We start from the raw sequence: 16,414 nt of genomic DNA on the forward strand, positions 1-16,414 counted from the left end.
GACATACTTACAGTTGCTATAGGTGTCTGGTAATGATTTACTGATAGGTCTTTTTAGGGTTTTGAATAACCCATGTTGTATATAGATGTGAGCATTGGATGTCTCTGTATGAAAGTTTGAATGTGTGGCGGAATGAATGGGAAGATGTGAAACATATATGAATTTAAGTATTTAATGGAATGTACATGCTTTATGAGTAAACAGTGTTAACAACTGCAAATATACATATCTTTTTCAACAAAATTGTTTTTTTTTGTGATACTATTGAAGTCAACTTGTTATGTAAATTGTCTCTCCAATCTCACTTACCAAGGTCCATTGTGCCATTTCCACTCATGTCATAGGTGTAAGGGATGAATGGAAGGCACACCAAGTAATTGTCCTGGGCAATGTCAGTACAGGAACAGTCTCAAGACCCAACAAGACTGAATGTAAGCCAAAATGACAATAAATATGTTACAAAATACGCAGTGGCATCTGGAAAAACCAAAATTGCATACGCGATACCCAGAAAGCTTCAGAAAATGGAAAAGCGATTTGCGATACGCAGTGGCACCCCCAAACACAAAAATTGCATACATGATACCCGGAAAGCTTCCGTAAAATCAAGAGATACAAACATTGTGTACTCGCCACACCATATGTTTCAAAGAGGTCATGCGCATAGGCAAACCCTGCAAAGAGAAATGGGTATACTGTACCTAAAGTAAAGGAATTCACAGCACAACAAAATACATCTCCGGAACTTGTCAGGATCTTAAGCTTCACACATACGACTAGTGAGGAGTGTAGCACAACATATCACCCCGTCATTGCATTGAGCCAGGTAGGCATGTCGCGTAGGTGCACAGCATCACCGCATGCAGGACGTAACTTACGCGTCAAGGGCCTTTACTCTGCTATCGTCTGCTGCGGAGGCAAGACACACACTACTGTTCCTCCAGCCTACCTGCTGCTGGATTTGCCTCCTCTGGCCCTGCTTTGCCTCAGTCAGTCCTATAGAGCTGCTGTCTGCTCGAGAGTGAGTGCCTGCCTGCAACCAGCACTGTCTTGGTGTGCCAGCTGCCCAACTTGTGTCTGTACTCCTATGTTGTGCCTGCAAACACCCCCTCTGTACTTGCCAGGACTTCCACCTCTGCCAACACCACCGAAGCTCCACAGCACCTAACCAGGACCCAGGAAGCCCATATCTGGCTCAGATGTGCCATGTCTGCCACATCCACATCATCTGGAGAGGGCAGCACCCCCACTTTGCGGCAGAGGGAAGCCAACTTCAACAACACCAAAGTTGGCATCCTGGTGTATTGGGTCCTGGGCACCTATGATGCCCTCTTCAACCCAGCTATGCAGCTGGGCACAGATGCAAGGCTGAGGATCTGGGACAACATTACGGGTTCCATCAATGTGGAGTGCGTGGCAGTCTGTCCCAGGAGCGCAGTCCAGAAACACTGGGACGACCTCAAGAGAGGTTCTATCCGGACCTCCACTCCTGGTTCTTGGCCTGGAAAAGTCATCTGGATGCCACTGGTGAGTGCCCATGTGGGACAATGCAGCATGGAGTATGTGTGGCATGTATGTGTGCAGATGCCACATCCTGTTTGTGGCTTGTGTGTGTTGTGAGACGGAGCTGATTGCTGACTCATGCCAATGCAAGCCATTTACACTGTCAGACATTGTATGCTGGCATTTGCATGAGGACTGGCAGATTGTGCATTCATGGCTTGTTGTTGTGCATTTGCAGTTTGTGAGCATGGAACAAGTGATTGTCAATGTCAGAAGTGGATATACTATGTTGTGGGCATGTAGGTGACATGCATGATGTCTGTGTCTTTGTGTGGCATAACTGACAGTGCATGCACACAGGCACAGCTGATGATAGTGGCACATGGGCTTTGATGTCTGCATGTGTGAAGGTCATGCATTGATGCCACCTGGACTGGGATATGACCTCTCATTCCACTGGATTTGTAACAAATGTGCAATTTGTTCCCAGATATGTGTGGCGGTACATGTTGCTTGCTTGAAGGTCATACTGTCACATGTGGACATTGGTGACTGTGTTTGTGTGGGCAGGCGCCCTGGTGCTGTCCCCATGACCATGGCCGCATGTTGTTCTTGTATTGGTTGGTCACTGGTATGGCGCCATTGCCTTCTTTAGGTGATGTGTTGTTGGGCCCTTTACAATGTGCTTTGTTCACATGTACATGGGTCATGATTGTGATTGATCCTTCACAATACACTCATGAAACATTTTCAATGCAGTTTGCCAGGGCACATACATGTGTGTGTGTGCATTGTGTGTGTGTCACTTCATGGATGAAACATGATTTCTCATGTTTAATTTGTGTATGCTAGACATCCATTGATGACAATTACTAACGTAAATGTTTTTTCTCAGATTTTTCTACAGCTGCTGCAGCTCGTGAAGAGGGTAGCGGCATTGTTGTGGAGCCAAAAGGCAGGGACAAATTCACCAGACAAAAGCGCTCACCCCGGCCAGCCCAACTTGAGTCAACATCATCCGAGGATGAGTTGGCTAGGGGAGCACAAACTCAATCGGGCAGAGCTAGTGGGGGTACGTCCCAGGAGGTTGCTGTGGAGGGGACTCCTCACTGACTGTGGGCCACGGTGCAGAGACCGAGGGGACATCCAGGGATTAAGGCTCTGGAGTAAGGCCCTCTGGAGTCATCCAGGGAGATTGAGGTGGTGGTGGAGGAGGAGGAAGATGAAGGCCAGCACACAGGGTCAGGTGGGGGTGTGGAGGAGGGTATTCTGGCTGCAACCCTGGTAAAGGGACAGGAGGATGTGCAGTGCACCGTGGAGGGAGCTGACCAACCTCCTTTCCCTGCTCCATGTGATGCAGCTTTCACCACCGTTGTGGATTCCTCCACCCATGCCCGGCCCTCCTTCGGGGACACTGTGATCACCCCAGAGCTTTCACACACCATGCTGGCTGGGATTGCAAGGCGGAAGGGCTCGAGTTGTGATGATGTGGGAGTGATTTGTGAACTGCTCTCATATCATCACAGATGGATGTTCGTCGCCCCGGCCCAGCTGGCACGTGCGCTGCTCTCGGGTGGTCTCTGTGCGCTGGCACATTCACCTGCACCCTCCTCCACTGCCTCCTCTGTGCCCCAGTCATCCCCTGGGGGGCCTTCCTTGCCAGTTTGCATCAGGGCCCCCTCTACTCCTGTCCTACCCACACCGCCCAGCCTGATTGTCAACATGTCCCTGCCTAAGGTGGAAGTCCCGCAAAGTACAGTAGAGGTGGTCACTGTACCTACACAGGAACAGGCATCAGTGGGGCAGCTGGCACATCAGGACAGTGCTGTTACTGTACCCTCCCCATCGTGCAACATCCAGTTGGCAGGGGTGCATGCGCAGGGTCACGCTTTACCAGGTAACAGCGCCATAGGAGTGTCAAGGGGCAATCGTCACAGGGCACTACTACATCGGGGAGGCAAGCTATACAGCGAGGTGCAGACAACTGGCAGGAGGAGTGCCACCGCTTTAGGCACTTGGTATGCGTCAGAATAAAGTTAAGGATGCAGTTGATGGCGGAGAGGCAGCGGGCTAGGATGGCACGGTTTGCCAGGGCCAAGGCAGAAGTGGTGTGAAGAAGGACACAGAGACGGGTTGACATCCTGGAAGAGGCTTGCAGGGATGTGGGGGAGGAGGAGTGGAGGAGGAGGGTCACCCTACAAGTTATCCAGGACCAGACAATGGCCCGTCTCCAAGTGGAGGACGGAAAATGTGACTGCCCTGGTGGACATAATGGCAGATTATTGAGCCCAATGCCTATGTAAATAGTTAATTGTGGTTTTGTTTTTTGTACATTTTTTTACCCTTGGACATTTCCCCCTTTCCACATAGTATTTTTGGATAGTGTAGCTATTGTTAATACCGTTTCTCGTTAATCATCACACAGTTGTTGTCTCTTTGTTCATGTGCTGCATGTGGTTTTCTTTGATTTGCAACGCATTTGTTATGTGACTCTAACGTGGGTTGGTGTCCAAACTGTGGGGGGGGGTGCTATACGCAGGGCGAGTGGGGGATAGGGTGCCTCACAAAGATGGACACCACTAAACACACATCAGCTACCAAACAGTGTGTGCTCTCATCTCATGCCGTACATCTGCCACTGTAATGCTTTTTCATCACATCTAAGTTTGGTATATGTGGCTGTACACATCATCCATTTGTTTGGCTCACACACTCTCAGACTTCCTTTGCATCAAACCAAAACATGCCTGTTCTAATTATGTTAGGTGCAGGGGCTTTGAATGCTGTGCTTTACAACATCAGTGCCTTGATACATTGATTGGTGTTTGCTAATTTGCACTGACATTACATGTGACTCTTTCCTGTCAGTGATGTCTTGGACTAGTGTTCTCCTAGGTCATTCACCTACGGCAGTTTGAGGAAATTGAAATGCCATATGTGCACAATGATACATCACATTGCATCACATTGCTTTACTATGTGACTTGTACATGGTGCTTTCACTGTGTAGCTGATGCTTAGTTCAGCTGTCCAGTTGCTGTGCCACTGGTTGTGATGCACCATGGAGTCCTGTTGTAGAGGAGGGGCCAAATGCCTCTACCGGAAGTACCGCCCCTATTCTACCCATATGTTGGAAGCCGGAAATTGCGACATGCACGACGCCAGTAATGGTACCGCAAAGAATCCTTGAAGCAAAGTATCCATTCAGAAAGCCCTACATAATGTACCCACAAAGAAATGACAGACTCTTAAGGGAGGTCCTTGAAGAAGTGTGAAGCGGTGAAGGTAAGAGCGTGGTGACATCACATGAAGCAAATATGACGCACCAAGTAGAGATGCCAACGAAGTGAGTATATAGACCTTATAGATTCTGTTGATGAAATAAAGAATTGAGGTACATTTAATGTATGGAATGAAGATAGCACGTACAAAAAGTACTGAAGAAAAAATGCAATCCGTTTTTATAAATGTACAGATGCTGAAACGTGCGTAGACTAAGTGATCATGAAGGCTGGCTAGCGAATAGACTGCAGGCGGTGCCACCAAGATATATATATATGCATATATATGCATAGAATCTGGATGTTCCACATCATGTTTTAAGCAAACTAGGACCCCATTAACAGAAGGGCTAAAAGTGTGGTGCAGTAGAAGAAAACCGCTGACAATGAAGGAAGAATCAAGAAGGTTTGTCTGGCCCAGTGTCAAGGGTTGGGGCAGCCAAGAAACTGTAGAAAAAGGAAAAATCCGGGACTCAGCGCCACCAGTTTAACAGTCATTTAATTGTGTTATATTGTCACACATTAAATGATGAGGTAAAGCCCATGAATGATAACATGTTTCGGCTCGCTCAGAGCCTTTTTTTCAAATCTGGGCTGGTTTGACATCAAACACAATAAACAATGAAATATATCAGAGATTGTGTGACAACAGCATCAATGAAAACATAACGTGACAAAGAAAATGCAGATATTGAAACATTAAGCCATGGTTGGCATTAACATAATGAGATTGATAGACAGAGAAACAAGGGTTGGTGAGGGGGCGGATGCAAAGGTATAAAGACATATTTCACAATATATAATAATAATGAGTACATTGTATCGAAAAACAACCAAGAACATATCACAAAACAATATGGGACAATGCAAAAAAGATGTGAAAAGGAGGAGAAAACAAAAGAAAGTTTAGTGAATATTGAGTGAGTGCAACTTACATAAATGAGACCAATTACTCCAAATAACAACTCCAATGAAAATGTCATAATTGAGATCCACCAGGGGGCGCAGAGATGCACTGACACATCTGCACTGGTCTCCTCCACAGGGCGCTGTTAGAGGGACCTGAGCCCCCTCTTGACCCCCAGGAGTGAGGTGCTGACCCCCCCCGCGGCCTGTGGACACCTCGGGGCCCCCGAGCGCCCCAACTCCGGTCATCCGACATGGAGATTTCGCCGAATTCTGGCGCTTGGGAAGTGGAGGGAGAGGGAGCCCCGCCTTCTCCCGCGCCACAGCTCTGCGAGAAGTAACGGAGAGCCGTGGCTGAGCTGGGGCCCAGGGGAGCGACATCCCGCCGCGGCTGATCCTGCATTTCCTGGGAATCCGCATCGGGACACTCAACGCCACGGGCGGTCTGCGGCTCTGCAGCAGGAAGGAGAGCGAGCCCGGCCTCCCCTGACGGCGGCTGCATACCAGGCAGAGGGGAGCTGCTGCGGCCTGTGTGAGGCCCACGTCGGTGAGGGGCTTCCGGGTGAGGTCACATGGTGTTTTGGGCTTTCTTTTCTCTTCTGGGACCGTAGCCTGGGGACGCAAGCTGGGCCCTACGACTTGGACTTTCCCACGGAACACCCGAGGCCCGGGGAGCTGGCGTAAGAGCATACGCAGTGGGCGCGGATTGCGCCATTTTGTAACGCTCACCTGATTCTCGCAGAGGCGCCGGTCTTGACTGGGCGACTACCGTATCTTCAAAGGTGATGTGTAGCACCCGGTTGGCTCTTTGGGCTGGACCTCTGTGCACTGTATGCCTGACGTGTAGAGTAGGATGTCTGCAGATAGAAAATATGGGGTTAATGAACTGGGGTTATTGGGGTGTCCCTATCTCTTTCCTCTTCTCCTCTCCTGTAGACCCCCAAAGGTTAACGCTCTCACCTTAGGTAAGTGAATGCCGAGCTCTCCATCTGCCTCGGGGCAGGGTGCTGTAGCCAGTTTCTTCACTGGATAGGTAGCGCAGGCCTCTTGACTTCAGAGGACTGCTGTCTGTCGTTTACTGCACGAACGGTAAGTTTCGAGTCATTCAAATGTCTTTTTAAAGTCTTTAGTAATGATGTCTCTTGTTTTGCAGGGTTCCGGCGATGGCGGATGACGGGCTGAAGTGAGTTGAAGATGGAGCCCGTGTGATGAATAGAAGCGCCTGGAAGCACGTGAGTAAGCGCTTGATGTCTGCTTCATGATGCGCTCTAACTGTCTTTTTATTTTGCAGGTACGAGTTCGGAGCGGCTGCAGGGTGCCGGAATACCCACTGGATTAGATGTGGAAAGGAGTAATGGCACGTGAGTATTAAAGTTCCCCAATGTCTTTAAACGCACCTTGTTTTGTCTTTCAGATGCGGATGCAGCGCCGAAGGCCTCCGGAGCGTGCGAAGAGTTGGTAAGCTTTTGCCTTTCAGATGCCGGAATGCAGTGTGAAGACCTCCGGAGCGCACGAAGAGTAGGTAAGCCTTTGCCTTTCAGATGCCGGAATGCTAACCTGTTCTTTCTTGTCTTTATAGGTGTTGCTGAAGACTGGATTCAGGATGGTAAGCCTTTTTCCTTAGGCCCAGGACTGGATGCAGAAGACACGATGAGCGTCCTGCTGCAGAGGGTGCAGAATAACGCAAAGCAAGATTCATCCACCGGGTGTGGTTTAAATAGCCTCCTGTAGTGCTTAGGTGTCTCCTTCCACAGCCACGCCTAAGTAAGAAAAGAGTTCCTGGTAAGAAAAGAGTTCCTGCCTTCCAGAAGAGTTCCAGTGTTCTAAATCTAGGGAGTGGCTCCAGCCCCACCCAACAGGAAAAGTAGTTCCAAACAGAAGATGATCAGAGGCTCAACTGGCAGGCAAGTAAGCAGCATGGTCTGCTGCAGGTAAGTCCACCCAAGCATTATGAGCCCGGCGCTTCCAGCGCTGGGACTGGGCATATTTATGAGCCTGGTGCCACTGGCGCCAGGACTGGGTCCAAAAGGTCCCAATTGGGACTGGTTGGCACTCGGAACCTGGGTTATGGATCTGCTTCCAAGGGAGTTGGGAAAACCCTGACCTTTTGGAAGCAGAGATCATGACAGTACCCCCCCTCAAGGCCCCTCCCAAACCGGGCTTCTCCGGGGGTTTTGGCTTGTCAGGAAATGTTCGGTGAAATCTTTTGATTAGGCGAGGAGCGTGGACATATTCAGCAGGTTCCCAGGATCTCTCTTGGGGGCCGTAGCCTTTCCAGTCAATTAGGTAGAATAGTTTAGATTTGGAGATCTTGGAGTCCAGAATGCTTTTGACTTCAAACTCGAGTTCTCCATCCACTAGGATAGGTTTTGGAGATTTGGTTAGTCGGGTTTGAGGTTGCACGGGTTTTAATAGAGAGACGTGGAAGACCGGATGTATCTTCATGTGCGGGGGCAAGTCCAACTTGACCGCTACTGGGTTTACTATGGTAGTGATGGAATAGGGACCAAGGTATCTTGGGTTGAATGTGCTTGGCCCTTTTAGAGATAGATATTTGGTGGATAACCAGACTTGATCCCCTACTTGATAGTGAGGGGCTTCCTTCCGATGTTGATCTGCTCCTTTCTTGTATTGTTCTTTAGCCCTTTGAAGGTGAGAAACAGCTTCCTTAAAGGCTTGGGTGATTGTAGAATGCAGGTAGTCTACTGCTGGTGTTTCAAGATCTTGGAGGGGATCCAACTCCGAGGTTCGAGGGTGACTGCCGTACAAAAGAAAAAACGGGGTTTTCCCAGTTCCCGAATGGACAGAGTTATTGTAGGCATACTCGGCTATCCAAAGGATATCTTTCCAAGTTTTTTCAGTTTGTTGCAGCATGCAGCGTAAATACTGTTCCAGAGTTTGATTGGTCCTCTCGGTTTGTCCGTCGGTCTGAGGGTGGTGACTGGTCGATAGTCTCACATCAATTTGAGCCGACCGACAGCAACCTCGGCAAAAATGAGAAATAAATTGACTACCTCGATCCGAAATTAGAACCGAAGGAAAACCGTGCAGTCGGACGATGTTTTCGAGAAATTCTCGGGCCAGAGTTGCTGCTGTTGGCAAGCCTTTGAGCGGAATGAAATGCGCCATCAGTCCACGATTACTAGAATCGTATTGTATCCGGAGCATGGAGGTAGATCGGTGATGAAGTCCATAGAAAGCGTATGCCAAGGGCGAGGTGGGATGTCAATAGGGCGTAAGAGGCCTGCTGGTCTTTCCTTTTGACTCTTGTTTTGGGCGCATACTCCACAGGACATTATAAAGTCTCTGATATCTTTTTTCCAAGACGGCCACCAGAAGTAGCGCTTGATCTTTTCTGAGGTCTTGGCTATACCGGGATGACCTTCCATTAAAGAGTCGTGATAACAAGAGATTACTTTTTTCTGTAAATCTGTGCTGGGTAGGTATAATCGTTCTTGGAAATACAATAAGTTGTCCTTTACTGCAAAGTCCTTTCCCTGCAGATGCCAATTCTGTATATCTGCTGGAGTTACAAGTTGCCTGGCTTTATCCTTAACTTCCTCTATGGATTCTGTGACGATTACACCCAGAATTCTTTGTTCGGGAATGATTGGTACAGGTTTAGGGTTGATCAAGTGTTCTTCCACTCCCATCCGAGAAAGGGCATCGGCTTTACCGTTCTTTGTACCAGGTCGATAGGTAATTATGAAGTCAAACTCGGCAAAGAATAATGCCCAACGGAGTTGTCTAGAGGATTGGGCTTTTGCGGTTTTCAAATATTGCAGGTTTCGGTGATCCGTAATCACAGTAACGGTGTGTCGGGCCCCCAGCAGATAATGCCGCCAAGCCTTAAAGGCAGACTTGATAGCCAGAAGTTCCTTGTCAGTAATCGTGTAATTGACTTCAGGAGGCGAGAATTTGCGGGACCAAAATGCCACGGGATGCAACTGATTGGTTACCGGGTCCTTTTGTGATAGAACTGCCCCCATGGCAAGGCTTGAAGCATCAGTTTCCACGATGTAGGGGAGTTCGGGGCGAGGGTGTTTTAAGATTGGTGCAGAGATAAATTTACTCTTCAAATCCTGGAAAGCTTGTTCCGCCTCGGTAGACCATTCAAAACGTTTGTTTTTCTTTAACAAGGCAGTGATGGGCTGGACTATTCGAGAGAACTCGGGGATAAACCTGCGGTAAAAGTTAGCGAAGCCTAACATGCTTTGCACACCTTTTACGGAGGATGGTGATGGCCATTTGAGAACTGCATCGACCTTCTTTGAATCCATACGCACTCCGCCAGGTGATAATATGAATCCCAAGAATTCAACTTCAGTCACGTTGAAAACACATTTTTCCAACTTAGCGAAAAGTTTGTGTTGACGCAATCTTTCGAGGACCATTTTCACGTGTTTCCGATGTTCAGATTCCGATGAAGAATAAACGAGGATGTCGTCAATGTAAACAACAACACATACATCTATGAGCTCTCTGAGGACATCGTTCATAAAATATTGAAAGGCGGCCGGGGCATTGCAAAGTCCGAAGGGCATGACCTGATATTCAAATAGCCCATACTTGGTGCGGAAGGCCGTCTTCCATTCATCGCCCTCTTTTACTCGTACCAAGTGGTAAGCTCCTCTAAGATCCAGCTTTGTATATATGCATGCTTTTCTGACTTGGTCCAGGAGTTCAGGGATCAAAGGTAACGGATATCTATTCTTAACGGTGATCTGGTTCAGGGAGCGATAATCGATACAAGTTCTAAGGTCTCCTTCCTTTTTTGGAACGAAGAACAAAGCTGAAGAAGCAGGGGACTTGGAAGGACGAATAAACCCATTTTCCAGGTATTGATCCAGGTATTGTCGAAGGTGAAGGTTCTCAGGCTCGGTGAGGGCATAAATTCTACTACAAGGAGGAGTAGATCCAGGTATCAGGTCTATCTGGCAGTCATAAGACCTATGAGGAGGTAGAGAGTTAGCCCGATCCTTCCGGAAAACATCTTGGTATTCTAGGTATTCGGGAGGTAACTGGGGAGTCTCTGAAGAAATTGCTGCCAGTGCAACACCAGGTGGAGGGTGACAAGTAGAGACACATTCTGGAAACTGGACCGTTCTTGCTCGCCAATCGATCAGAGGATTGTGTTTCTCTAACCAAGGTATTCCTAGAATAATCTGAAACTGAGGGGCCTTGATCACATCGAACACGATCTTCTCATGGTGTCCATCTAGACTTACTAGCGTCACTTCTTGAGTGGTATGCGTTACTGGCCCAGAGGCTATCTCCGTACCATCCCCGTAGTAATGACGTCCTTTACAGCCTTGGGACAAAGAGTTAGATTCATCCTCAAAACCATTTCATGATCCACATAATTGCCGATGGCACCGCTGTCGACGTAAGCTTCAATTGCATGTAATCGATCCGGATTATCAGGGCTAATGAGGACCATAGGTATCACGAAATGCGAGGTCACGGAACTGGTTTTTACGCTCGGCAAGAGGACCTCTATTCTTGTCGGGCGAGGTCGTTTCCCTGCTCAGAGTTTGTAACTTTGGTAACTGCAGCTCCTACTGCCTTCTTGGCAGGTTTCACCGGACAGTCTCGAAGAAAGTGCCCTGAGTTTCCGCAATATAGGCATAATTGCAACTGTTTCCTCCTTTCCCGCTCCCGTTGTGTTAGAGGACCTTTCAGACCCCCTATTTGCATGGGTTCCCCGGAGTCTACTCCTTTGGAAGGAGTTGGCGGTTTGGAAAATACTCGAGCATCAAACTTGGAACGATCGGCCTTCCTGTTCTGCACCCTGTGATCTATTTGAACGACCAAGTCTATGTAATCCGAACAGTCTTGTGGGGGATTCACTACTTGGGCTAAAACGTCTTTGAGCTCTCCACGTAGACCTCTATAAAACAGCGTAATCCTTTTGTCCTCAGGCCATTGAGTTTCCACTATTAGTCTATTGAAAGATGCAATATAAGCCAAAAGGTCTTGATTACCCTGTCGCAACGAAAGAAGCTCATTGTCCAAGGCCTGCCCCTGTGAATGTCTTGCGAACAGTTTTTCCATACTAAGCTGAAAGGCTTGAAAATCATGGAGAACCGGATCATCTTGATGAACTAGAGGGATCGACCAGTCTGCCGCATTGCCACTAAGGTACGAAAGTACAAAAGCTACTTTAGCTTGATCAGTTGGAAAGGCTGCTGGCCGGCATAAGAAGTGCAACCGGCACTGATTGATAAATACTGCAAACCTCTTTGGGTCACCAGAAAATCGCTCGGGCGGAGCCAGAGGTACATTCCCAGGTAGGTTGATCTGCACTGGATTCATAGAGGATGTTGAAGGAAGATTTGCCCCTGATGCGGGTAACAGGGTCTGTCCGGCTTGTGACTGTAGCACTTGTCTAGCAAGATTGTCTGTTCTCTCCTTGGAAATAATTAGTTCCCTTCTTAGAGCATTCGTTTCCTGACGAGTTGCATGCACTTCTGCCCTTAGTTCCCCAAGTAACCGGGCTAGGGGGTCAGTATCCGAGGTTTCCATAGCGCCTGGGCGAGAGTTTTGCGGTAGGCTTTGCGTTCTGTAACGCTCACCTGATTCTCGCAGAGGCGCCGGTCTTGACTGGGCGACTACCGTATCTTCAAAGGTGATGTGTAGCACCCGGTTGGCTCTTTGGGCTGGACCTCTGTGCACTGTATGCCTGACGTGTAGAGTAGGATGTCCGCAGATAGAAAATATGGGGTTAATGAACTGGGGTTATTGGGGTGTCCCTATCTCTTTCCTCTTCTCCTCTCCTGTAGACCCCCAAAGGTTAACGCTCTCACCTTAGGTAAGTGAATGCCGAGCTCTCCATCTGCCTCGGGGCAGGGTGCTGTAGCCAGTTTCTTCACTGGATAGGTAGCGCAGGCCTCTTGACTTCAGAGGACTGCTGTCTGTCGTTTACTGCACGAACGGTAAGTTTCGAGTCATTCAAATGTCTTTTTAAAGTCTTTAGTAATGATGTCTCTTGTTTTGCAGGGTTCCGGCGATGGCGGATGACGGGCTGAAGTGAGTTGAAGATGGAGCCCGTGTGATGAATAGAAGCGCCTGGAAGCACGTGAGTAAGCGCTTGATGTCTGCTTCACGATGCGCTCTAACTGTCTTTTTATTTTGCAGGTACGAGTTCGGAGCGGCTGCAGGGTGCCGGAATACCCACTGGATTAGATGTGGAAAGGAGTAATGGCACGTGAGTATTACAGTTCCCCAATGTCTTTAAACGCACCTTGTTTTGTCTTTCAGATGCGGATGCAGCGCCGAAGGCCTCCGGAGCGTGCGAAGAGTTGGTAAGCTTTTGCCTTTCAGATGCCGGAATGCAGTGTGAAGACCTCCGGAGCGCACGAAGAGTAGGTAAGCCTTTGCCTTTCAGATGCCGGAATGCTAACCTGTTCTTTCTTGTCTTTATAGGTGTTGCTGAAGACTGGATTCAGGATGGTAAGCCTTTTTCCTTAGGCCCAGGACTGGATGCAGAAGACACGATGAGCGTCCTGCTGCAGAGGGTGCAGAATAACGCAAAGCAAGATTCATCCACCGGGTGTGGTTTAAATAGCCTCCTGTAGTGCTTAGGTGTCTCCTTCCACAGCCACGCCTAAGTAAGAAAAGAGTTCCTGGTAAGAAAAGAGTTCCTGCCTTCCAGAAGAGTTCCAGTGTTCTAAATCTAGGGAGTGGCTCCAGCCCCACCCAACAGGAAAAGTAGTTCCAAACAGAAGAGGATCAGAGGCTCAACTGGCAGGCAAGTAAGCAGCATGGTCTGCTGCAGGTAAGTCCACCCAAGCATTATGAGCCCGGCGCTTCCAGCGCTGGGACTGGGCATATTTATGAGCCTGGTGCCACTGGCGCCAGGACTGGGTCCAAAAGGTCCCAATTGGGACTGGTTGGCACTCGGAACCTGGGTTATGGATCTGCTTCCAAGGGAGTTGGGAAAACCCTGACCTTTTGGAAGCAGAGATCATGACACATTTTAACTATTGTCCTCCTCTCGGCCTGCAGGGCCATTTTTATTCAGAGGACCCTGGGAGCGGGAGAACGGGAGCCCCCCCCCCCGGCAAGCGGTCTCTCTGCCCCCCCCATCGGGCTTCCCCTTATTCCAGCGCTGACCAGGAGAGGGCAATCGGACTACGGGGACACCATACGGTATGAGGGTGCCCCAAATCATACATCAGCATCCAGGGCAGAGGGGATCGTCCCGGGGCTACCTACCGCGCCTGCTGCTGGGCTCCACTACAGTGTCCACCCTCAGGAGGGTATTTCAAGTAGAGGTATCCCGACAGAAAGCAGGGATAGAGAGCGATAGACCCTTGCAAGCCGTGGCCTGGAGTTTTGATTCGAGCAACCCCCCGCCTCAACAGTGAGCACGAAGTTTAGGTCCTATACAGTGGAGACCTCTGGTTGCCCCCCCCCTCTGGAGCAGTGACACAGCCCACTCGGTCTGAGACGTTCAGGAAGAGACCCAGTGGAGATGGTCGGGGTCAGCCTATGAACTGGAAGGAGTCCCTGCAGAGATTTCGACATCGGATCCCAAGCCCGCCAACCAACCCGGAGATGGCGGCCCCGACTCACCAGGAACTGTCAGATACTAGTACAGTCACTAAAGGTGTGGCAGCCCTTTTGGAGGAAATAAGAGGCTTCAGAGCGGACATAGCGGTACGGCTGGACACCCTGGATAAAAAAGTGGACAATATAGAGGACAGGGTCCAAATGCTCGAAAACAACACAGCCTCGAACGACATTTTTGAGACTCAATTTGACATGCGCTTATCAGAGCTCGAGAGGAGAGAAGAGAAATGCTCCCTAAAGCTTGATGATTTGGAGAATAGGGAACGCCGCTGTAACCTGCGCTTTTTGGACTTTCCTGAGCGGGAGGGTGAAACGCAAATGGACATTATCAAAGCTGTAAATGCGGTGGTGGGAACTCTTTTTGAAGGTGCAAATACGAATGCACCTACTATTGATAGAGCCCACAGAGCGGGTGCGGCTAACAGAGGCCCCAGATCCATTCTCGTACGATTCCATTATTTCACGGAGAAAAGCAAAATCCTGGAACTGGCACGCAAGAAGGGCCCGGTGGACTGGGAGGGGGCCTGGATTTCAGTGTATCAGGACCTGTCCGCCTTCACTCTGGCGAGACGTCGACTGTGCTCCCCGCTAACGAAAATGCTCCAGGCCAAGGGGGTCCGATACAGATGGGGGTACCCCTTTTCACTTTCTTTCGAACTGGAGGGATACAAATATGCCCTGGTCACGGAGGATGATATTCGTAGGGTGTCGGGAGAACTCCTGGATGAACCAAACATGGAGGTCGGAGAGCAAAAGAGTGTAAGAGAACCGGTTGGCCCCGGGGGAAAAAGGCTCCACGGGAGAGATGTAAAGTCTGAGGCCACAGGAAGTTCAGAAGAGTGGCTCCGGCATCCCCTGGTCAACCTGACACTTGAGGAACCACAGGACGCTTCACGGTCAAGTTTGTACCTTATTCCGAACGGGGGAGCGCTGTAAATGTTTACAATCTAAATGCAAGAGGGGGGTGGAGGGGCTCAAGTTGTTGGTTTTTGAAGAGTTCAAGAGCCCGGAGGGGGGAGACATTGGTCGCCTGGCTCAGCGACAGGATGAAGCCGCTGGATTACCAGGCGTTCAGGGGGAAGGGGAAGGGGTGAGGAAAAAGTTGGGGTTTGTTCAATGGGGTTTAAGCTGGGGCAAGCCAAGTCTTCTGTTTTGTTACGTACCTACAGTTCTGTCTTTTGAATATAGCAGGGGGCGGGAACATTGCGGGAGCACTGAAATTAGTTACTTTGTGGAGGGAGACATGAGCCTTCACCATCGCTATAATGGATGATTCATTACAATTTTTGACAGTGGGCTCGTTAAATGTGCGGGGGCTCAACTCTCCCACTAAAAGGTCGCTGCTGGTGAGGGAATTTTCAAGGCGCCGGCTCCACTTCCTATTTGTGCAAGAAACACACTGGGTTAGGGGCAAAGAACCGAAACTGAGGGCTAAAACCATTGAACAGACGTATGCAGAGTCTTTCTTGGCCAAGAAACGTGGAGTTGCACTGCTGGTCTCTCCTGGGGCCCATTTTGTACACAAAACCCAGAGGGCAGACCCAGAAGGGCGATATATCATGGTCAAGGGGAGGTGAGGGGTCGGCTGTTTACCTTGGTTTGTGTATATGCTTCAAACGAGGGGCAAGATAGCTTCTGGGTGGGGATGAGAGAGAAGATTATAGCTTTTTCGGAGGGTACTTTATTGGTTGGTGGCAATTTTAACATGGTTCTCATCCATGAACGGGACAGGAGGTCGCCCATCCCGTGTCCTAATCAGCGACTCCACAAAAAACTGGCTGAGGCTTTCCAAACAGTTAACGAAGAGCTGGGCTTGAGCGATACACACCACAGTAAGCCAGGCCATGACCCCGACTTTACATTTTTCTCAAAAACTCACGCTACATTTTCCCGTATTGATTATATTCTAGTGGACTCCACGCTTCAGGGAGAAATCACAGACTCGGGGGTGGAGGTTGTCCCTTGGACAGACCATGACTTGGTTAGAATAAAAATGGGTATCCCCCCGGCCCCGCCACCTGGCTCCCTATGGAGGTGTAACGATCTCCTACTGCATGACAAAGAAGTATGCCAATCCCTCCTAACAGATATTACAGAATACTTCTCTATAAATGATAATGGGGAGGTCGGGGTCAAGGGAGTCTGGGAGG

This window comes from Ambystoma mexicanum, chromosome 6p (genome assembly GCF_040938575.1).
Source record: "Ambystoma mexicanum isolate Mex_15411 chromosome 6p, UKY_AmexF1_1, whole genome shotgun sequence".
In the NCBI taxonomy this organism is placed as follows: Eukaryota; Metazoa; Chordata; class Amphibia; order Caudata; family Ambystomatidae; genus Ambystoma; species Ambystoma mexicanum.